The 23463-nt window shown below is 40.8% G+C and overlaps 1 pseudogene; it reads right to left on the reverse strand.

Moving 5' to 3' along the window:
- Positions 1 to 16851: 16851 nt before the first annotated feature.
- On the reverse strand, positions 16852 to 17105 carry LOC137377879 (cytochrome c oxidase subunit 7B, mitochondrial pseudogene; annotated as a pseudogene).
- Positions 17106 to 23463: the final 6358 nt, after the last annotated feature.

Consider the following 23463-nt stretch of genomic DNA (forward strand, 5'->3'; position numbering starts at 1 on the left):
AAATAGGAAATGTTGTCCTTTAGCTTGGGAAGCTAAGAAAATAAAACAGGTCATTAAAAGCACTTTAGCTTATAAGTGCTCGTGTAAGACCCCAGTTAACACCTTCCACCTTCATATAATTAAACAATTGATACATAATTAACAGATTCCCTTCTTTCTTTTATAATAAAACTTAGATTAATATGCTCAATCAACATTTCAAAATAAATTCCATGTTATGTACATAGTATTAACATGCTCAAAGAACATTTCAAAATAAATTCCATACTGGGTACAAAGTATTACATTGTGAGACACCCCTCCTCTAGCGCCTCTAACAATTTCTTTGTACTAGCATTTCTTTTTGTGAAACAATCAGATTGCTGATGACTTGCATCTACCCTTTTAAGTTTGGATATTTCCTTTCTCTCCAACATTTGTTTCAATCCAGCAAGGTCAATACGTAGTCTTTTCTAACTCACATTTTTGTAGAGTGTGCATAGTCCCACAAAGAGCAATTATTCACATAACATTCAATGGGTATCCGATCTTCAGTATGTCCCTTGTTCAAAATGTCACCCGAAACATTTGACAAATAGAATCCATATCCACTGCCTCCACAGGACCCAGTATTTCCACAGCTAAAGTGTCTTTTAACAACCTGTTTTATTTTCTTAGCTTCCCAAGATAAATGACAACATTTCCCATTTTCACCCATCAGAAATATTATGAAACCAGCTGCACTCGTATACCCATCAGGAAGATTAGCATCACTAAAAATGACTAGCTTCATGTTCTTTGGGCCACCTAAGGATGGGAACTTCAGGACACATTTCTCCATATTTAATTTTCTAATTTATTATTTGCCCTTAAAACATTTTCAACTTTTGGGTGTTTCATCATCATACTTAGCTCCAGCATATCAAAACTAGCATCAAGTCTAGTCTTTTCAATTGCTTAGTCTCTGCTTTAGATATATCATCATCTTTCTGTGATGATCGAGCACGATTAACCGGATGGGAGTAAAACTCTCTAAATAGGATTGTTGAAGCCATTCCAGACTTAGTCTGCTTAATATCTAAATGAATACATTTAAAGGCCCGACTAGCCTGACTCCCAATTTTAAATTCTGCCCTAATCTTATAAATAACATATTTCTCAAAATTCGCAGTACCGCCCCATAAGAAATCATCAACGTGCAACATGAAGATGCCTGAAAGTTTCTCTTTATGATACCAATAAAGCATTGCAGGATCTGCTTTTAGTTGAACACAGTCAATTTTCAACAAAACAGATCTCACCGAGAAATACAACACCCTGGAAGCATCATTAAGGCAATAGACAAATTTGTTCAGTTTCCATCTGTATCTGTTGCCTCTTTAGTTGGTTTCAGAAACACTTCTCTCTGAAAAGTATCACTCTGCAGAAATGTGGCTTTTATGTCAATGGATCCACACTCCCATGAATATGTGGCCAAAAGAGCTAAAAAGATTTTCAAGATTACTTTTCCAGCTGTAGGAGAGTCCACTCTAACATCAGAATCATCCAGTCGCTCTTCAAAACCCGTTGCAACTAACCTCGCTTTAGCCTTATAAGTCCCATCAGGAAGGACTTTTTCAGTACAAATCCATCTACGTGACAAGGTTGGCTGTCCCCTATCTGATACCTTAAAATAAACACCAAACTCTATCCAACTCTCTAAGTCCTTATGATTTGTTTCTCTTAGGTTATCCTCAGGTTTATTGGCAGCCACTAAAACTTCATGGTCATGAGGACTCCTCCTTGTAGTTCTATTTCGAGACAGCTCGCTAGCCTTTGTTACATTGTGGAATCTGTTCAAACTACGGCCTCTATTAGCACTGTGATGTATTTCGGGAGTACTGCTATAAGATCTCCCTCGCACACTATCGGAGGCTCTTTCTCCAATACACTTGCGGTCCCACTATTAGAACTCGCACTCCGCTTTCTTCCTCTCCACTGTTTCACCCCATTCTGCCAGTCCATGGATCTTGAACATTCAACCAATATTTAAACTTGCCAGTAGATTTTCCTGCACATCCCTCAATTGTTGCACCCCTCCATTTATTAGACCCTTCTGGAATTTGTGTTACCCGATAACCTACTCAGCGCAATTGTCCTTTGGATGCAATAGCTCTTTCTTGAGCATCATGCTCTCTCACCTTACTATCCAACTCTTGATCTACCTCATTCTGTTCCTCAGGACCTTCATCACAAAACAAATGATCATTTGAGCTACAAGGTCCCTCGTTTCCCCCTATCAGCTTCTCAGATTCTGAGATTTTGTAATCAACCTTGAATAATCATGAGGAATGAACCTTAATAGCTTGATTTCCATGCCTGATAACTGCTGTCTTACCATCACGACCTCTTACCTGACCAGGGCAGTTCCATTCCCTATGACCCTCTCTTTTATAATAAACCTAATCTCCTGAATTAAATTCCACCTCAGATGGCCTTATACGGTGTCTCAGAACTCTCCGAAGTTTTTCAGAGACCTCAGCTTTGATGAAAGTTTGTCTCCCTGCATATAAAGCATTCAAATGTGCAGAAAAAAATTGAACTAATTGTACTACCTTCTAGAGCAGAAGGACTGTTGCACAGTACAGAAGGCAATTTGGGATTTTGCCCAGAGACCAATTGATATGGATTAAATCCTCCAACCATCTGGAGTGAATTCTTTGCATGAACCACCCATGCCAGGGCAGTTGTCAACTTGTAGTTTGGCTGGTCAGCTAAGATCTTAATGCAGCATTTCATCAACCACTGCGTGATTCCTTTCACATATCCTATTGCTGAAAGAACTTTCAATTGCAGTATTCATAACCATTATGTTCATGTTTTTACACATGTTTCTGAACTCGTCATTGGCAAATTCCCCTCCATTATCAGTCAGAAACTTAGCTGGTTCCCCAAGTCCAGTCCCTATCCATTTCTGCATAATTTTGTCTATAGTCACCCTTTTGTCCTGTTATTATAGAAAGACTGAATCTAGTTGCTAGGTCTATAAAATATAGAATGAAAATATTCTTGGCTTTATCCCATACCCTTATATTCACGGCAACTACCTTGTTGAAGTCATGTGCCAATGGAAAACGTATAATAGGATGTGATGCCGTCCTCCAATACCTGTTATAGATTTCACAATTTTCACTAATCTCTTCTATTAGCCTTGTATACTCTTCATCAATCACATCTGCATCCTGTAGGGCTTTTAATCATTGACGAGAAGGGTGAGCAAATTATTTGTATAACGTTGAGACAATTTGGTTTTTTTCTGTCTGATTCTTATCATCTGATGCCATTAATACTTCTTTAACACTCTGACTAGAAACATAGGTTTTCTTAAGGGGATACAATAATGCCCTTACTGGGTAAACTACAAATTTACTGACTTTCCAAAAACAATTACCTTATCCTGCTCCAACTCATGTTGCATTTGTGCCTTTTTCTTAAAAAATAATCAACAGTAAAGGTATCTCACTAGAGCCTACACCAGTGCTGATAAAGTGGCTTACTCCAGCTATTTTACATGTAATTACTACTCTCTTCAGTGACTTCAATGTGTTGTCAGCACCAAACCCAAAGCTGGTGGTACTTTTATACTCCTTAACCTTCGATCCTCAGTAGTCGATCCTCACTACTGAGTGAATCGAGATAACATTGTAACCAAGATGTTCCACATACTGTCGATGTACAAGCACTATCTAATACAGGACAGTTAAATGATTCTGAAAGTAACACATTCATCACAGGACTAAAACTCCTTGTGACCAGTACAATTCATTCAGATTCATCAGTATCCTCCTCTTCTGCCTCAGAATTCTCTGTGTCATGTGCTATTTCTAAGGCTCTGCCTCTCCGCTTTGGGCAGTTCATTGCATAATGATACTTTGAGTTAGACTTGAAGCACCTATTAACAGTTCCTTGGGTATTCCTGGGATTCATTCACCTATTATTGCTGTTCCAATTCTGTCTTCTACTCTATAGTCAGACTTGCTAAAGGTACTGTCATCTTCATTCCTCCTGTCTTTAACTCTTCCTTTGTACTTATGCCTACATCCAGTATCTGGACCATATCAAAATCCAGTAAGAATTGAGTCATCCATTCTTTGTGTCACAGCAGAATTCCCTGTTTGTTCTACCAGGACTGCAGGAAATAACTTGGAGAAAGACTGAATCTAGTTGCTAGGTCTAGAAAATGTAGAATGAAAATATTCTTGTCTATCCCATACCCTTAAATTCACAGCAACTATCTCATTAAAGTCACATGCCAATGGAAGACTTACAATAGGATGTAATGCCGTCCTCCGATACTTTTTACAGATTTCACAATTTTCACTAAACTCTTCTATTAGCTTCGTATACACTTCATCAATCACACCTGCATTCTTCAGGGCTTTTAATCTTTAAGGCAGCAGACATCTGATCTAACAGGAAGTCTTTTTCCAAGAACTGAACCCCAGTTAGAACCAGGAGCCTGTCCATAGGTGACACCCTAGCACAATCTAGCAATTTAAAAGCTAGCAATGAACCAGGGATCTTCAAATTGAATATCCTCAATCTTCTATACAGGCTGTTAAAGTCCATGATATATTCCTCCATTGTTTTACGAAACATATCAAATTATGACCATGCCTCATACACATTCAATAGGTCATCTTTCTTGTAAATTCATCCAAGAATTCTAACAGAAGATCCAAATCGTCATCATTATCCAACTGATGAGCGTCCAGTTCACAAACACTTGACTTCTGATTTTATCTTGGTAGGAAGTGACAACACCAAGGCCATACCTTATTTCCTCTTTGGTAGGAATGTAACCTGTGACCATATATCCAGTTTATTCTTCCACTGGTCTTATGGGTCAGACTCAGAGAACATCAGAGGGTAATCATACCCTGTCAATTTACTTTCTGCCATATTTTCCACAATAGCCTGTGAGATTATAGTTTTCTCTGTAAAACAAAAAACGAATTCTTAGTTTCCAACCTTCACGTTTAGGCAACCATCCTCTGCTATTATGTTAAACTCCAGAAAGCTTGTTATGGAAGGATAATGCTGGAGCCTAACTGGCTTACCCCTTATCCTTAGACTGTGATCCCTGGTCCTGGACTCCCCCGCCATTGGGAACATCCTTCTTGCATCTAGTCTGTCCAGTCCTGTTAGAATTTTGTAGGTTTCTATGAGATCCCCTCTCATTCTTCTAAACTCTAGCGAACACAAGCCGAATTGACCCAATCTCTCTTCATCAGTCCTGCCATCCCAGGAATCAGTCTGGTGAACCTTCACTGTACTCCCTCCATAGCAAGAACATCCTTCCTCAGATAAGGAGACCAAAACTGCACACAATACTCCAGATGTGGTCTCACCAAGGCCTTGTATAATTGCAGTAAGACATCCTTGCTCCTGTACTTGAATCCTCTCGCTATGAAGGCCAACATACCATTTGCTTTCTTAACTGCCTGTTGCACCTGCATGCTTACTTTCAGCGACTAGTGCACAAGGACACGAAGGTCTCGCTGCACCTCCCCCTTTCCCAATCTATCGCTGTTCAGATAATAATCTGCCTTTCTGTTTTTGCCACCAAAGTGGATAACCTCACATTTATCCACATTATACTGCATCTGCCATGTATTTGCCCACTCACTCAACTTATCCAAATCACACTGGAGCTTCTCTGCATCCTCTGCACAGCTCACACTCCCACCCAGCTTTGTGTCATCTGCAAACTTGGATATATTACATTTAATTCCCTCATCTATATCATTAATATATATTGTGAATAGCTGGGGTCCTAACACTGATCCCTGCGGTACCCCACTAGTCACTGCCTGCCACTTGGAAAAAGACCCGTTTATTCCTACTCTTTGTTTCATGTCTGCCAACCAGTTCTCTATCCATGTCAGTACCTTACTTCCAATCCCATGTAGTTTAATTTTGCACACTAACCTCTTATGTGGTACCTTATCGAAAGCCTTCTGAAAGTCCAAATACACCACATCCACTGGTTCTCCCTTATCTATTCTACTAGTTACATCCTCAAAAGATTCCAGTACATTTGTCAAGCATGATTCCCATTTCATAAATTCATGTTGACTTTGTCCAATCCTGTCATTGTTTTCCAAGTGCTCTGCTATTACAACTTTTATAATGGACTCTTGCATTTTCCCCACTACTGATATTCGACTAACCAGACTATAATTCCCTGTTTTCTCTCTACCTCCTTTTTTAAATAGTGGGGTTACATTAGCTACCCTCCAATCCGTTGGAACTGTTCCAGAATCTATAGAATTTTGAAAAATGACTAGCAATGCATCTACTATTTCTAGGGCCACTTCCTTAAGTACTCAGGGATGTAGGTTATCAGGCCCTGGGGATTTATCGGCCTTCAATCCCATCACTTTCCCTCACACCATTTCCCTACTAATACTGATTTCATACAGTTCCTCCTTCTCACTAGACCCTATGTTCCCCAACATTTCTGGGAGGTAACTTGTGTCCTCCTTTGTGAAGAATTATGTATTTAATTGGTCTGCCATTCCTTTGTTCCCCATTACAAATTCCCCCATTTCTGATTGTAAGGGACCCACATTTGTCTTCACTAATCTTTTTTTCTTCACATATCTGTAGAAGCTTTTACAGTCAGTTTTTATGTTCTCTGCAAGCTTACTCTCAAACTCTATTTTCCCCTTCTTAATCAATCCCTTTGTCCTCCTTTGCTGAATTCTAAACTGCTCCCATCCTCAGGTTTGCTGCTTGTTCTGGCCATTTTATATTTTTCCTCCATGGATCTAATACTATCCCTAATTTCTTTTGTAAGCCATGGTTGAGCCACCCTTCCTTTATTATTTTTGCGCCAGACAGGAATGAACAATTGTTGTAATTCATCCATACGCTCTTTAAATGCTAGCCATTCACTGTCAAACCTTGAAGTAATGTTCCCCAATCTATCATAGCCAACTCGCACCTCATACCTTCATAGTTTACTTTATTTAGATTCAGGATCCTAGTCTCAGAATCAATTCTCTCACTCTCCATCTTAATGAAGAATTCTATCATGTTATGGTCGCTCTTCCCCAAGGGACCCCACACAAAAAGATTGTTAACGAATCCTTTCTCATTACGCAATACCGAGTCTAGGATGGCCTGTTCTTTAGTCCAAAAAACCATCACTTACGCACTCCAGTAGTTCCTCCTCTACAGTATTATTGCTAATTTGGTTTGCCCATCTATATGTAGATTAAAGACACCCATAATTACAGTTGCACTCTTATTGCATGCGTCTCTAATTTCCTGTTTAATGCCATCCTCTACATCACCACTGCTATTTGGAGGTCTACATACAACCCCCACCAACATTTTCTGCCCCTTGGTGTTTCATAGCTCCACCCGTACAGATTCCACATCAGGATTCTTTGAGCTAATATCCTTCCTCAATGTTGTATTGATTTCCTCTTTTACTAACAACCCCAATCCACCTCCTTTCCCTTTTTGCCTGTCCTTCCTAAATATTGAATACCCTTGGATGTTCAGTTCCCATCCTTGGTCACCCTGCAGCCATGTCTCCGTAATTGCAACTATATCGTATCCATTTACATCTATTTATGTGGTTATTTTGCCTACCTTATTGCGAATACTCTGCGCATTGAGACACAATGCCTTTAGGCTTGTCTTTTTAACATTCTTAATCATCTTCGCATTATTTTGCACTATGGCCCTATTTGTGTCTTGGCCTTGATTTCTATGCCTTCCACTTTTGCCTTTTTGTTTCCTATCTTTTGTTTCTATCCTTGTTTCCCCCTCCTCAGTCTCCCCACTCAGGTTCCCATCCCCTTGCCATTCTAGTTTAAATCCTCCCCAACAGCACTAGTAAACGCCCTTGCAAGGACATTGGTTCCGGTCCTGCCTGCGTGTAACCTGTCCCGCTTGTACAGGTCCCACCTTCCCCAGAATCGGTCCCGATGTCCCAGGAATCTAAATCCCTCCCTCCTGCACCATTTCTCCAGCCATGCGTTCATCTGGTCTAGTCTCCTGTTCCTATATTCACTAACATGTGGCACAGGAAGTAATCCTGAGATTACTACCTTTGAGGTCCTGCTTTTTAATTTAGCTCCTAACTCTATAAATTCATCTTGCAGTACCTCATCCCTTTTTCTACCTATATCGTTGGTACCGACATGTAGGTTGACCACTGGCTGTTCACCCTCCCCCTTCAGAAAGTCCTGCATCTGCTCCGAGACATCCTTAACCCTAGCACCAGGGAGGCAGCATACCATCCTGGAGTCTCGTTTGCGGCCACAGAAACACCTGTCTGTTCCTCTTACAATTGAATCTGCTACCACTATGGCTCTCCCAGTCTTTTTCCTTCCCTCCTGTGCAGCAGAGTCATCCGTGGTGCCATGAACTTGGCTGTTGCTGCTTTCCCCTGGGAAGCCATCCCCTCAAACAGTAGCCAAAGCGGTATATCTGTTTGAGAGGAGGATGGCCACAGGGGAGTCCTGCACTACCTGCCTGTGCTTACTACTCTGCCTGTTGGTCACCCATTCCTTTTCTGCCTGTGCAGCCATTTCCTGCAGTGTGACCACCTCGCTAAACGTGCTATCCATGACGTCCTCAGCATCGCAAATGCTCCACAGTGAATCCACCCGCAGCTCCAGCTCCGTAATGCCAGTAGCTGCGGATGGATACACTTGCTGCACACATGATCATCAGGGACACTGGAAGCGTCCCTGATTTCCCACATAGCGCAGGAGGAGCATATCACGGGTGCAAGCTCTCCTGCCATGACTTACCTTTAGATTACTTAGTTGCTGCCTTTAAAAAATACTAATTTCACTAGGGACCTTGTTCTACTCCATACACTACCCACTACAATCTAAATAAAAAAACACACTTTAGTAGTACTAACCTTATCACTTATATGGTAGGTTTAAAATAAGAACTTTCCCCTGATTTTTGTGAGCTATTTCCAAGCACTAACAGCTGTTATCAACTAATCACCTTGCAGCTTTCCTGTGATGTTACTGTTGACTTTATTTCAAACACCGGCACACCTGGACAGCTATCCACTCTGCTCCCGGAAGGTAAGTGACTGGGCCTCGATCCTCAGGCTCAATTTATCCTCTTCTCTCGCTTGGCGTTCTCCCTGCAGTGCTGCTCCGCTCCCGGGAGGTAAGTGACTGGGCCTCGATCCTTGGGCTCAATTTATCCTCTCCATTCAAGCATGAAAGCTTTCAAATCCTGCCTCTTGATTGAACTCATTTGCATACTCTGGCTACAATCAGAAACCATGTTGGAGGAAATCATTCACATTGCTGTCTCCAAAGAGACTCACCTAACCAGTCATCTACCTCTTCAAACTAAAAGTCTCAGGACCACTGAATTCATCTAGAAGCCAGCCAAATCACCAAACCTCACAGACCGTATACCCTTTTGATTTATGGAGTCTAACTCAACCAATCTACCTTTCCCCTCTGTAACCCATGTGTGTGTGTGTGTGTGTGTAAACCTCCAGAATGTGTGTGAGTGAAATTTGGCACGTTGTTTATTATTTTATTAGTTGGTTTAGGTACAATAAAGTTAATCTCTCTCTTTGTTAACTCAAGTAAACTTGTCTGATTGGTTCTTAGTTTAGAGATACAGCACTGAAACAGGCCCTTCGGCCCACCGAGTCTGTGCTGACCATCAACCACCTATTTTATACTAATCCTACACTAATTCTATATTCCTACCACATCTCTACCTGTCCCTATATTCCCCTACCACCTACCTATACTAGGGGCAATTGCTAATGGCCAATTTACCTACCAACCTGCAAGTCTTTGGCATGTGGGAGGAAACCAGAGCACCCGGAGGAAACCCACGCAGCCACAGGGAGAACTTGCAAACTCCACACAGGCAGTACCCAGAATTGAACCCAGGTCGCTGCAGCTGTGAGGCTGCAGTGCTAACCACTGCGCCACTGTGCCGTCCCACGTTCTTGTTATGATCATAGGAAATAAGTAATCAAACACCTACTGAATTGGCCAGTACATCCACTTTAAGAAAGAATTAAACCTGTTGTGGTCAAACAAGGAGAGGGATAAAGAGGGAAACCCTTTGACCCCTCCTCACTTGACCATAACAGTGTCAATAAGGGTTTGTGTGTGGCCGTGTGTGAGATTGTAAATGGTGTGAATGTCAATGTGTGTCTGTCAGTGCAAGTGTGTGTCAGCATGACTGTGTCAGTGTAAGAGTGTGTGTGTGTGTGTGTGTGAGACTGTGATTGTGCTCATTAACGTTTTATTCATGTATGCTAATGCAGTGATAGTTTGATGGGAATTTGAATTTTAAAGAAAAAAACAAATGACTAATTCCTTGTGGTTTATTTATCCTGAGAGCAGTAGAATGGTACCACTGTGCATGGAACTGAAAATCTGTCCATCCTTTCACACCTCAAGCACATAGAGAGAGAAAAAAAAATCAATTTGAATGATAATACTGGTTTGATGTTTTTAAAGCTCCATCTGGAGTTCAAGACACAGCAGTTAGTTTTCTGAATGAAAAGGGTTGTTAATCCCATGAAGTCTGTCATAAAGAGTTGATAAAAAAAAGGCTTGATCTGGAAAGATTTGACAACAGCATGTAAGACTTTGAGAACATTTTTGAAGTTAAACCATGGCACACAAATTTCTAACTGCTTCCCTCCCCCATATGAAACATAAACTAATTGAAAATACACTGAGATGAGAACACAAGCACATTAACTGTGTGTTTCACTAGCACCTTCTCATGTGCTTTTAGACAACGAGGGCCTTTGAAATACTACTCAAAGCAACACTGGGACCTTTGTTTCTGATCTGACAGCAGTTTCAAAGACTTCCATGTCATCACAAAGCATTTTCATTGTAGAAGAAAACACTTGATGGAATGCAAAACTATCCTGTCTCTTATTTGAGTATTCCTGAAAAAAGAGTTTCCTGATGAATTTGACCCCATCCCCCAATAATGCTAATGCTGTAGATTTATACAATCATTCAGAGATTTGAGAAATCCCATCACCCCACAAATAAATACTGAAGCCTCAGACCCATAGTCAGGTGGAACCAACTCTCTTGGATGCCCATAGAAAGCTTTGAACCTCCATTTCCTATGCCTTCACAAACTCTACAAATATGAAGAGAACACCAGTTTATTATAAAAGATTGTATAGATATTCAAGTTAAAAAAAAGATCTTCACTTTTAAGTGATCTATTAATTCATAAGTAATAGAAACAAGAAATGCTGGAACCACTCAGCAGGTCTGGTAGCATCTGTGGAAAGAGAAGCAGAGTTAACGTTTCGGGTCAGTGACCCTTCTTCGGAGCTGACAAATATTAGAAAAGTCACAGGTTATAAGCAAGTGAGGTGGGGGTGGGGCAAGAGATAACAAAGGAGGTCCAGATTGGACCAGGCCACATAGCTGACCAAAAGGTCATGGAGCAAAGGCAAACAATATGTTAGTGGTGTGTTGAAAGACAAAGCATTGGTACAGATTAGGTGTAAATACACTGAATATTGAACAGCAGCAAGTGCAAACCTGAAAAAAAACAGTGGGTAAGCAAACTGAACAAACTAAGATGAAATGAAATAAATGCAAAAAAAATTGTAAAAAATGTAAAAAAGAATGTAAAAAAAAGGAAGAAAAAATAACTAAAAATAAAAATAAAAAGGAAGGCTGTCATGCTCTGAAATTATTGAACTCAATGTTCAGTCCGGCAGGCTGCAGTGTGCCTAATCGGTAGATGAGATGCTGTTCCTTGAGCTTGCGTTGATGTTCACTGGAACACTGCAGCAATCCCAGGACAGAGATGTGAGCATGAGAGCAGGGGGGAGTGTTGAAATGGCAAGCAACCGGAAGCTCAGGGTCCTGCTTGCGGACTGAGCGGAGATGTTCCGCAAACGGTCACCCAGTCTGCGCTTGGTCTCCCCAATGTAGAGGAGACCACACTGTGAGCAGCGAATACAGTATACTACATTGAAAGAAGTACAAGTAAATTGCTGCTTCACCTGAAAGGAGTGTTTGGGGCCTGGGATAGTGAGGAGCGAGGAGGTAAGTGGGAAAGTATTACACCTCCTGCGATAGCAGGGGAAGGTGCCATGGGACGGGGACGAGGTGGTGGGGGTAATGGAGGAGTGGACCAGGGTGTCGCGGAGGGAACGATCCCTTCGGAATGCTGACAGGGGTAGGGAGGGGAAGATGCGACTGGTAGTGGCATCACGCTGGAGGTGGCGGAAATGGCGGAGGATGATCCTTTGGATATGGAAGCTGGTGGGGTGAAAAGTGAGGACAAGGGGAACCCTTGTTCTGGGAGGGAGGGGAAGGGGTGAGGGTAGAGGTGCGGGGAATGGGTCGGACACGGTTGAGGGCCCTGTCAACCACAGTGGGGGGAAATCCTCGGTTGAGGAAAAAGGAGGTCATCAGAAGCACCGTCATGGAAGGTAGCATCATCAGAGCAGATGCATCGGAGACGGGGAAACTGGGAGAATGGAATGGAGTCCTTACAGGAGGAAGGGTGTGAAGAAGTGTAGTCGAGGTAGCTGTGGGAGTCGGTGGGCTTATACTGGATATTGGTAGACAACCTATCCCCAGAGATGGAGACAGAGAAGTCGAGGAAGGGAAGGGAAGTGTCAGAGATGGACCATGTAAAGGTGAGAGAAGGGTGGAAATTAGAAGCAAAGTTGATAAAGTTTTCTAGTTCGGGGCGGGAGCAGGAAACGGCACCGATACAGTAATCAATGTACCGGAAAAAGAGTTGGGGGAGGGGGCCTGAGTAGGACTGGAACAAAGAATGCTCGACATATCCCACAAAAAGACAGGCATAACTAGGACCCATGCGGGTACCCATAGCGATACCTTTTACTTGAAGGAAGTGCGTGGAGTTGAAGGAGAAGTTGTTCAATGTTCAATATATAATTATAATTAATTCATAGGTCCTGATTTTAACTCTGGGTCAGTTTTGTCAGTCAGCTAAGCCAGGGCGAGAATGTTCTTGTGGAGGGTTCTATAGTCAGTTGAATCAATTTGTTCTGTACACTTACTTGCTCTTTGTAAAATAAAGCAGCTTAACAACCCATATCTGGCCTTGGTGCATTAAAATGTTTCATCCGAGGGTCTTCAGAACAATTAGAGAAGTGCACACGAATGGACAAGTGCATGTGGAAGCCACAGTATCCAGATCAATTGTTACACTCTCAGATTATGTTATTATATAATTAAATACTGGCCAGTGGAAGCACATTCCTGAACATAAGATGGCTGAACTGTTTATGGGAATGACCTGCACCATTGTACCCAATAGAACATCGAAGGCAGACCCTTTATGTAAGGTACACATCTATATAACATAGCCCTCTGCATGGCATTCTGACTGTGTACCCACCTCTATAGCATTTTCAATGTAGCAGTCTATAAAACAAACCCTTTGTGTCAGAAATCAATCTGAATTGTACACCCTTTATACATTATACCCCTCCATATATTACTTTGAAAAAGGTATTGTACTCTTCTGAGGCTCACACTGTTGGGGGAAATAGAGGGAGTTTTTAATCTGTGGAGTATTTTGATTGAATGGTGTAGATTAAGTTTTACTGTGTATCTAGACTACTGTCTGACTTGAGAGTGCTTAATGGGGCAGTAGAGTTAACCTTACTCTGCATCTAATCCATGTTATAGTTGACCATTGAGTACTTTATGGGACAACAAATTTAGCTCTATTTTATTTCTAGCCCATTTTACACCTCATTGATAGGGCACTGTAAATGGTGGTTAATCTGCATCTAACTTGTGTGGTGTCTGATCTGGGAATGCTTTGTGGGTAGTGCAGAGCGAGCTTTACTCTATATCTAACCTCACTCTGTACCTGACTGGGAATGCTTCATGGCAGAGTAGAGGTAGCTGTAATCTGCTTTTGACCCATGTTATACCTAACAAAGAGTACTTGATGGGCCAGCAGAGGTAGTTTTACTCTGCATAAAACCCATGTCTCACTTGATCCTGGCAGTCGATGTAAAAAGTATAGATCAAATGCTCTAATCCCAGCAATGATAGGCCACACTTAATTTGCAGAAAAAATGAAATAAAAAAATCCTGCTTCAAGTTATGCTAATCATGTCAAGTTTTTAATATCTCTGAAATTTTCAGATATGTTTTGAGGTTTGTGCTGTGGTCACGGATCAGTTTTGAGATGTTTTTTTGTTACTGGAGATTTGAGAAAGCTGAGCTTTGTTAATTGGAATATTGCCCAGATTTAATTTTTTTGATTACATTTTTGGACTCCAGCCCATCCTGGTTTATTTGAATTGAAGTCAACTTTCTTTATGAACTCCTCTCCTTGGTCTGCTTTTTGACAAAGGCAAATGGTACAATTTTATTGCTTTTATTTCCTGTCCAAAATTCCTGTCAGACTGAAAGCTGATGTTTAAATCCTTGCAGTACTGTTTAAAGCTTTAATCAGTGGTGTGTAAGATAGTCATTCTAAACTTTAAATGGAGCACAGTCCTAGTTCTTTAGGGCTGATACATGGGGTATATTATGAGGCTGACATGCCTCTTAAAACATAGCTGAAATCAAGGCTTTGTTTTGATTTCTTTTAGCCAAGCCCAAGTGTGAAGTTTGGTTTGCTACTGTGAATTTGGGCCAAGTCTGACACAACAACATGTGTAAACATGCCATTATGCCCAGCAAGCCACTCCCTTTTCAATAAGACTCTTCTTTCTGACTTGTACCTCCCAGCCAAAGTTCAAAGCAGGTCAAGTTGAAACATTGCATATTTGTCTCTGATAGGTGCCTTCGTTGGGTAAGTCTCATCATTCTCGTGCACTGACTAGCGTGAGGCAGCGAGACCATTAATCTTTCCATATGAGTGGAGGGTGAGGGTAGGAAGAGCTTTAAGGATTTGACTCTCCCTACGTCATAACTTCTATTTGTCACTCCTGGAGCAATACAGATAGTGGTAGTGAGAACTTCATGACTGAAGTCATCCTGTGCCCTAAGATTATAGCCAGTTCTCAACCAGCTGAAGAAGTCAGGTGGCAGTACGTGGCACTGGGAGTAAACAAAAGGCACTTTTAAGAGCACAATGTTACTGCATTGCTCAACGTGGAATAGTTAAAAAGACTGGAAGCTTCTTTGTGCCTTTTCTGGTCTATGCTGAGTTAGCTGATTTCAGCTGGGGTGGTGGTGATAGGGATCCTACAATTTGCCTCAGCATCCATGAACCAATAAGAAGAAAGCAATCAATGTGGAGTTCCTGTTTTTGGTCACTCTCCAGATCCCATCAAATTGAACCCAAGTAAATGTTGGGGGAGAGCATAAAACACAGGCTGAATGACAGCAGGTGAATCATCTCCATCGATTGGACAAGGGAGCAGAGTGATCCACTTTCATCTGTTATCAATAGGCAGGACAGAGCTCTGTAATCACAAGCCTGTTGCACAGGGTAGTTCAGATATTATAATAATACACTGGCGTATTTTCTTTTAGCTTTTTTGATTTAGCTACCAGGATACCAATCAGCGCTGGGGCCTGGTAGCACTGAACTGCAAAACCTTTTGTTTCAGATCATAGAAATCCTTCGAATGGCCTCGTTTTTGTTTACACCTGATATGAATATAATACAGACATTAATCATTATATCAAATAAAGCTAGCATAAGGTTGTACAGGAACTCCCCACTGTGTCTAACGCACTGTGAAAAATCTAATTCATCATCTCTGTGTAGATAAATCAAAGTGTGAAGTCTGCAGTCAAACAACTTCATCTGCGCAGCTGTGCACAAATCAGCTCAGCAGGAGAAGCAATAATCTTTCATTTCAAATCTCCGTTTTATTGCACTACGTTTTTTCTGAGGTGAAAGAAGCCAGTTACAAATGTTCTGGTCAAATAATTATCCGTCGTGGACCAATTTCAGAATATAAGCAGTCAATTTTATGACAGTAATAATCGCTTACCACTTGATTAATTACATTTCCACCACCAGCAAAACCCCCTCCCCCAGCCATAATAAAATTCTCCTTCTCATCTCTCAGTAGCTCGGCTGGACAAACAGGAGCCACGCTTGAACTGATATTGGGCTCCCAACTGAATCAACTAAATACAGGGTTGCTGATTTAATCCTAAGACTATTAAAACCAGTGCTGGAGTCAAACTGTAGAATGCAAGTCTGAAAATATCATGCAGAAATTGCAATCCACTGTTTGGACTGCATCTTGAGCATAGTGTTAGGTTTGGTCATTGAGAAACAGAAAATATTTCAGGCCATGTGCCTGCCCCTTAAAATCTTGGTCAAATTAGGGGCTGTACCTGCACCAGATTGGCTGTTAGCTTTTGCAATATAAGGCCTGTCCCCTATTTTGAATAAGCTACTGATGCTGGATAAGTTTGCCTAAAGATCAGCCAGCAGCATGCTTGGTTGTGGACTGCAAAAATCCAAGGAGGCAACAGCTCTTAAAGGGTTATAGTTCATAATTAAAAGGGGTAGTTGTGATGGGGGTTGAAAAATAAACTAATTGCTCACAAGGTATATCAGGATATACTGCTCCATTTGAAGAAGACTCGGAGATCCTGCTACAGGAGATGTACCAGAGAACCTTGGTACTGTTTGGAACTGAAGGCCACTCACCAGTGAAAGCAGCAGGAGGAGTTGTATGGAGCAAGATTACAATCAAGTCAATGTATCACCTAGGTCTCAGATACCTTTTTTTAAGTTTCTATAATTTATTGATTTCCTATGAAACCTAATATACAGAGGTAATCAGTGCAGCAGAAGCCATGAGGCAGAAGGCAAACTTGTATTTCAGCCCATCTGTACTCAAATAATTTCTTGCAAACACTTGGTCCATTCATCTAGTCTTGCCTTCATTTTTGAGGGGTGATCTTGCCAATAGGAGACAAGTTCCATGTGAGCCCAGTCTGTATTGAAATATATCTCCAGACTGTAACACAGAATACTAGTCCTCCCAAAAGGATAGCATTTCCATATTTGTCATGGAAGTCAGGACTTATTTTCTGGTGCGCTTGTCTTGCTACAATTTGGTGAATGCACCGACCGGTCAGAGAAAGTAAGCTGCTGGTCAAAGGCACCATCTCTGCAGCAAAGGTATCCTCTTCAATTTTGCATGTATTTCTTGTGAGGCCCATCAAGTATGTCAGAAGGCTAAGTTGGGAATGCTGGAATGTACTAGACCCAATTTTAAGTTCCTCCACCCAGCATAAATGGGGTGGCGGCAGCCTGAAAATGGCAATGGGTCACTTATCACTCTGCTGCCACAGCTGCTACCATCTTGGGTAGGGCCCTGGGATCATCAACAAAGTCATGTGTACCAGGATTAATTCCATAAGGGTTTGGAAATTTGCCCCATTATGGTGTCAGTGAACAATAAGAGAAGAGAGAAAACTCGTGAGAAAGAGAAAGAAGGAAAGAATGAGAAAATGGCAATTGGCCCATCAAGTTTATTCTTTTACACAAGTCATCTACAATCCATTCCATTATGGGTACTGCCACACTTAGTTAACTTCCTGTGAAAATGTCCTGAAAATGTATTCTTCTTCTCATACCCAAAACCAAATCATGTGAAACTTCAGAATACCTATCAGATCTGATATTATACATTTGGGGTTAAGTTGCTGTTTTTGGCATGATATTTCCAAGTTACTGCCCAATTGTGGCTAATCAGGTTTTAATCAGTTTCAACTGTTTTCACCCTCACTTTCCCCCTCCTTTTCTTAAGATGCTGACTTATGCTGAGCTATCTTTAACAGTGATTTGATGCTTCACCCAAGTGGTCATTCTCCTTAAATGAGTCCAAACAGTGTGAGATAGTAAGGTATTTGACTGTGGGCAGCATCACAACTGAGCCTCGTCCTGTCAGCACCTAGTGATTATACATATGCATGCTTTCCAGCAGGAAATAGTGATCAGTAGCTGCAAATCTGGTTAATTTTGTTACACTCCATAATTAGGAAGTAGCAATGGCAATAGTAGTGCCCCAACTATGGTCTTGGTTAAGATCAGTTATTCAAGGACCTTGGCATCTTGTGGTCTTTATGGCTCAGTTCTACAACAGGTGGTGCCTTTACCCACTAAGCTATTGGAAGGATTTGATAGGATGATATAAAATTCATCACAGCAATTCATACTAGGTGAGAGTTTACTTTTTGCAAAGTTTTTGTTTTAATGGAAATGTTAATCCAAACAGCCAATGTCTCCCCTTATAATAGCAGAAGAATGTTATACAAATGCAATATGTTTTCATACACTAATAGCACAAGTAGTAACTTCTTGGCTATTGTGATAGGCTACCAAACCTAATTCAAGTTCATCTGCACCTTATGCATTATCCTGCTGACATGAAACAAACCATTATTCTGCCATTTTGAGGTACGTGTGGAGGACCATTTCACACTGCTTAGCTGGAATTAGACTGATTTTAATCAACTGTGTTTTAGAATCGTTATTTGAAGAGTCAAGTATGCATAAATTTTGAAAACTTAGAAACAAGCTGGCACATCTTGTTGCCAGGAAGCAAGTGAGATTCAATCATGGTATTGAGGTGTAAATGCATTTGTATGTAATTTCATCCAATAAGGACCTATTCTGTGTCAGTCTGAACTGTGTTTATACTTTGCCAATGGTAATGTCACATATCCTGGTGGAATTGCAGTGATAGCATTGAGAAAATCAGAAAGTGAGTCCGAGTATATTCTTCAAAGCCTCTACTCACAGGATCCTTTATCCAATGATTAAAAAGTTCCTGAAAAAAATCCCTACACAGTTGATTCTCACCCTTTCAATTTCCTTTATTTGCTGAGGGAAAATATTCAGCTCCCTGTTCACTTCTTCCCTCACTGACAGTAGAATCCATCATTGGGAACTTTCTCCATGAGGGAATGCTGGCCAAGTCTATGGAAATGCCAATACATCATTTCACCATTGCAATGAAAGAAAGCCTTAAAAAACTGTATTTACATTGCACTTTACTACTTTTCTCAGAAATGTCACAAAGTGCTTCACATGCAATGAATTACTTTAACATACAGTGACCGTAGTTATGTAGGCGAAACATGACAGCTATTGTGGTCATATTACCTTTTAACGCCAGTCTGCCACACACTCACATTTTCTGCTCTATCCCAATTCTGCACCAATTCACGTACTCTTTCACATGAAGTGGCTTTGAATTTTTGACTGCATCAGAGGTATGGTTCATTAACAGTGATGTGTGACTCTTGGGGCATTTGTCCTGATTCATTTTTCTTATTATGCATGCACCATTATGCAGCCACAAACACTTCTATGCAAAATATTCCAAATGTTACAGGTCTGCAGGGATTGCTTCCGACTTAAATGGAACACCTTTCACAGGAAACATCAAACGCGCAGCTATTAAAGGGCATGTGGGGTATGGAATTCCTGGCCTCTAGAGAATCCTGTTGCAAAAAATAATTGAGCAGTAAATTAGGAATGATGGACATAGCAGGAACAATGTGGGCATCTGCCAGTTTTATTCAACTGAACTCTGATAGATTCAGGACCACTTTACAAAGATATGCTTAGATATGTACTTACAAACCGCAGATGAAAATATTCAGTGTGAATTCTTCTATCACAATCCCATTTCACCATTCATTCAGTCTTTCTTCCCCAGGGAAAAATGGTCAACAACCTTTTAGGCAAAAATCACTAAAGTTTCTTAAATAGGCTGTTTTATCAGTTTGGAAAAGTATAAATTGCAATTTTAGTCCTTTGAAATTTTATGTATTGAAAGTGAATGGGCAGGGGTTTGGTCCATTGGAAATTTATCCCACAGAGTAAATGAGAAAAGGTTTTGTGCATTCGGGTGAATTGGGAATTAATAGGAAGAATTTTGGTCTTTTGGAATTCTATACAATTGGTGTGAATGTGAAAGGGTTTAATGGCTGCCTTCAAATCTAAAAACATATTGCCATTATAGCAATGCATTCATAAAGGAGATGAGGTTCTGAGTACTTATTGGCAAGATTAACTAAAAGATTGTGACATACTGGCCCTGAGTTCAGCAGAATAAGCGTTCACAACAAACAGCAAAGAGAGCAATACAAGGAATGACTTTATTGTCAAGGTGTAACTTTCCTTTTAGCTGTCGCCCTGCTCTTGAAACATTTATCCTCAATCTCAATAAAGAACTCTGGGACACCCATGAAAACTCTTACTGGAGACCTTGATAATGTTTAGAGTATGTACTTCAGAATTGTTTGCCAGGAGATAAATATGTATTTTAGTAACATTGAAAAAATAGAGAGCAAAAGGGGGTTGGAAGAGAGAGAACCAACAGATATGTCAATGACCTGCAAACTACTAAATAGAAAAGTTAACTAATATAAATGATTATCAGCTGCAGCAGGAACACAACAGACTTTAGTCTTGTATCCCAGATTATGCGTTGAGGCGTTACCCGTAATGTAGCAGTGCTACTGGAGCACAGGAATAAATTATCAACTCCATAAAGTTTGGATCAATGTTTTCTTTAGTTTTGACATATTCAGATTGCTGATACTGACAGTCATTTTGTTCTGATTTAGGATTCATCCACCAATGAGATAACAGTGCTATGAAAAAAAGCCTGTTCCAAACATCCAAGCCATGAAATTTCAAACAGGACAAATCTGAGAATAAGAAATGTAAATACAAACAGTACTAAGTTGCCTGGGCTCTTTGGAATATATTATCAAGACTTGTTAAAGTCATACAACCCATGACCCATAGGTTGAACTTCTTAGTATCAGGGGATGGTGAACAGCTAATAGTTCAATATATAAAAATATGCAATATACAGAACTGGTTTTAGCAACAGATTTGTGAAACATTCTGAGGCTTCCTGGGAGCTTGGGATTGCCAATTTTTGGTAAGTCCATAACTGTGGCGGGATGGACTAGCAATAGAGTGGGATCATGGGTTTGCTGGTTTAAAAAAATTAGTAACTGATGCATCGATATTAAGAGGCACTGTAACAAGTGGAAAGAAATAGATCTGTGTTTAAAAAAAGTACTGGATCAGATTTATGTCTTGGAAATTTTCATATAGCTCACTCAAAATCTAGTCCGTTTGGTCCAAGGCTAGACTGCTCACAACCCTAGTATCAGTGTGGATTACAAGATCCATCTGTAGGATTTCTCTTTAGTCAGACAGTGAGGCAGGTACTGATGGTTAGCAACCAGGACTCAGATGGATTGTTACTGGGACAATATCAAGAAACAAATTAGTAATGATCAAAGATGCTGGTTGATGCTGTTCCACTCCCCCTCTCCTCCCCCACTGCTGTCCACTTCCCATGGCCCCTCCTCTCCCCAAAACCATCAACATTTCCTAGGTTTTTACATTTTTTTTTATCTATCAGAGTTAAAAATTTCTGCCTCTAATGAGCATGGAATTCTAAAGTTACACAGGAAGCAGATATCAGAAAGCCCTCACCTCACATGATTAATTACAACAATTGTCCTGTGATTTTTAACTTAGCAATTACTCAAATCCGACGCGACGGCAGCAGTCTTCTAATCAGTCTGAATTAGGAGGCAGATGAAAGGGACAATGACGCTTTTTTTCATGGTTTGGGCTGGGTGTGCAATTTAAAACGATCAAATATCAGGCCTGCATAAACATATCTTTGAAAGCTGTGAAGTATTACAACAGATTGAAAAGATGTGTTCACTAATCACCGGCTGCACACTTAAAAAATAAGGACGCAAAACCTTTGGTTAAGGATCCAGTTGACTGGAGTTAATGTTCTAACTTCATATAGCACCATGCTTAACCTGCATCATGACTGTGATGTGCGACACAATTTAGCTTGACCACGTGTGAATAATAAATGGTTGCAATGATCATAAGTGGCAATTGTAACAAATGAATTACCACATCTATATGGCATTTCTCTGTACAAGATTTCATACATTTACTGACTCATTTATTTTCCAGCAGGTCTGATTATTCCTGCTAACACAAAAGGTACAAGTGAAGGCTATGAAATTGCAAAGAGATCAATCTCATTGGATCTCCATCCAAAACTTGCAGTCCTTGATCGTCCAGTTGGTCTTCTGCCAGAGAGCTTCATTTTACTACATAAATCCATAAACATTGTATCAAATGAATGATCAACGATTGCCTGATTTTCTGGTGGTGAATGTATTGTCAGTTCAGCTTGCCCAAATAAAATGCACAAAGGTGACTCGGGCCATTGTAAGAATTGTGGAAGTTGTGAAAGCTTGCTGAATTCTTAGGTGTAATTTTACTTTTGATTTCTGATTGCCGTACTTTTTTTTTAGCAACTAAGCAAATAGACAGTGAGGTATATACAACCACAGGGATAATTACTGACATATGATAAGCATCTGGAGGCAATAATTCAGAAGCCTGGACAGATCAATGGGTGTTTTACAGAATAGCCCCTTTGGGGTCTCCAGGATTATAATTAAACACAACACCGTCCAAAATCCTATGCGATTTTGCAGAGGAAGAAGATGTTAAAAGTGGGATCTAAGGTAAGGTTTGCTTGTACCAGAGGCAGATTGTTAGCTTCCACCCTTACCCAGGCAACTGTTTTCACAGATCCAAGGCACCTTCTGAGTAATACCTGAGAAAAAAAATTGCTAGGAAGACTGAAGAAGGAGTGCTATCTGCTGGATTTTGACCTGCTGACATACTTCATTGCCCAGAGACTGAATATCCAAATTATTTTTCGTGCTCCAGCACACTCCAAGCTACCACAGGGGCTATCAGTCAAAATCAGTGCACAGAAAATTGGTGTAAAACAAGTCAATCCATTATTGCCTATTTTGCTGACTGAAGACCAATTTAAGCCCCAACATCTTCAACGATTTGCTGATTGATTTTATTAAACTATATGTTTAAGAGATTTGGAACAACAGTCAATGATTTCTTGGCACTAATGCTAGTCAGTTTGATTGAAACTCTGGCAGATGTGGTCTATGAAATTGAATGCGCGAGAATTTCGACCTGGGCTTTTCCAATGGGCCACCATGTGCTGAATTTATGGGGCCGTTTGAGATGGCAATGGAGGTGGGGTGGGGGGTGCAGGGGAGCATAAAATTGAGATGAAAGACGCCAGACAGGAAGTCTGATATCGTGACGTCCCTTCTGGATTTTCCAGTTGACGGCCAACATGGAGGGCAGGCTTTGCAAATTCACAAGGCGGGAAGCCAATTATGGAATTTAAGAACCCAATTGACAGCAATTTTATGAGAAGTTTTGCATTTTCCTGACTGGGCACGAGAACTACACGACTTCAGGGCCTTGTCTGGGAAAAGGAGGCAACAAGGAGGTGGGAGCTCAGTGTTGGCTTCAATGGAAAGCCATCGGGTGAGGCAGCTTCACTTGTCAGGAAGGGTGGAGAAGGGAGCATCGCGAAAGACCATCAGGAGTGGGGACTGAGGTGCCGGAACTGCAGGG

Source organism: Heterodontus francisci, chromosome 15 (genome assembly GCF_036365525.1).
Source record: "Heterodontus francisci isolate sHetFra1 chromosome 15, sHetFra1.hap1, whole genome shotgun sequence".
In the NCBI taxonomy this organism is placed as follows: domain Eukaryota; kingdom Metazoa; phylum Chordata; class Chondrichthyes; order Heterodontiformes; family Heterodontidae; genus Heterodontus; species Heterodontus francisci.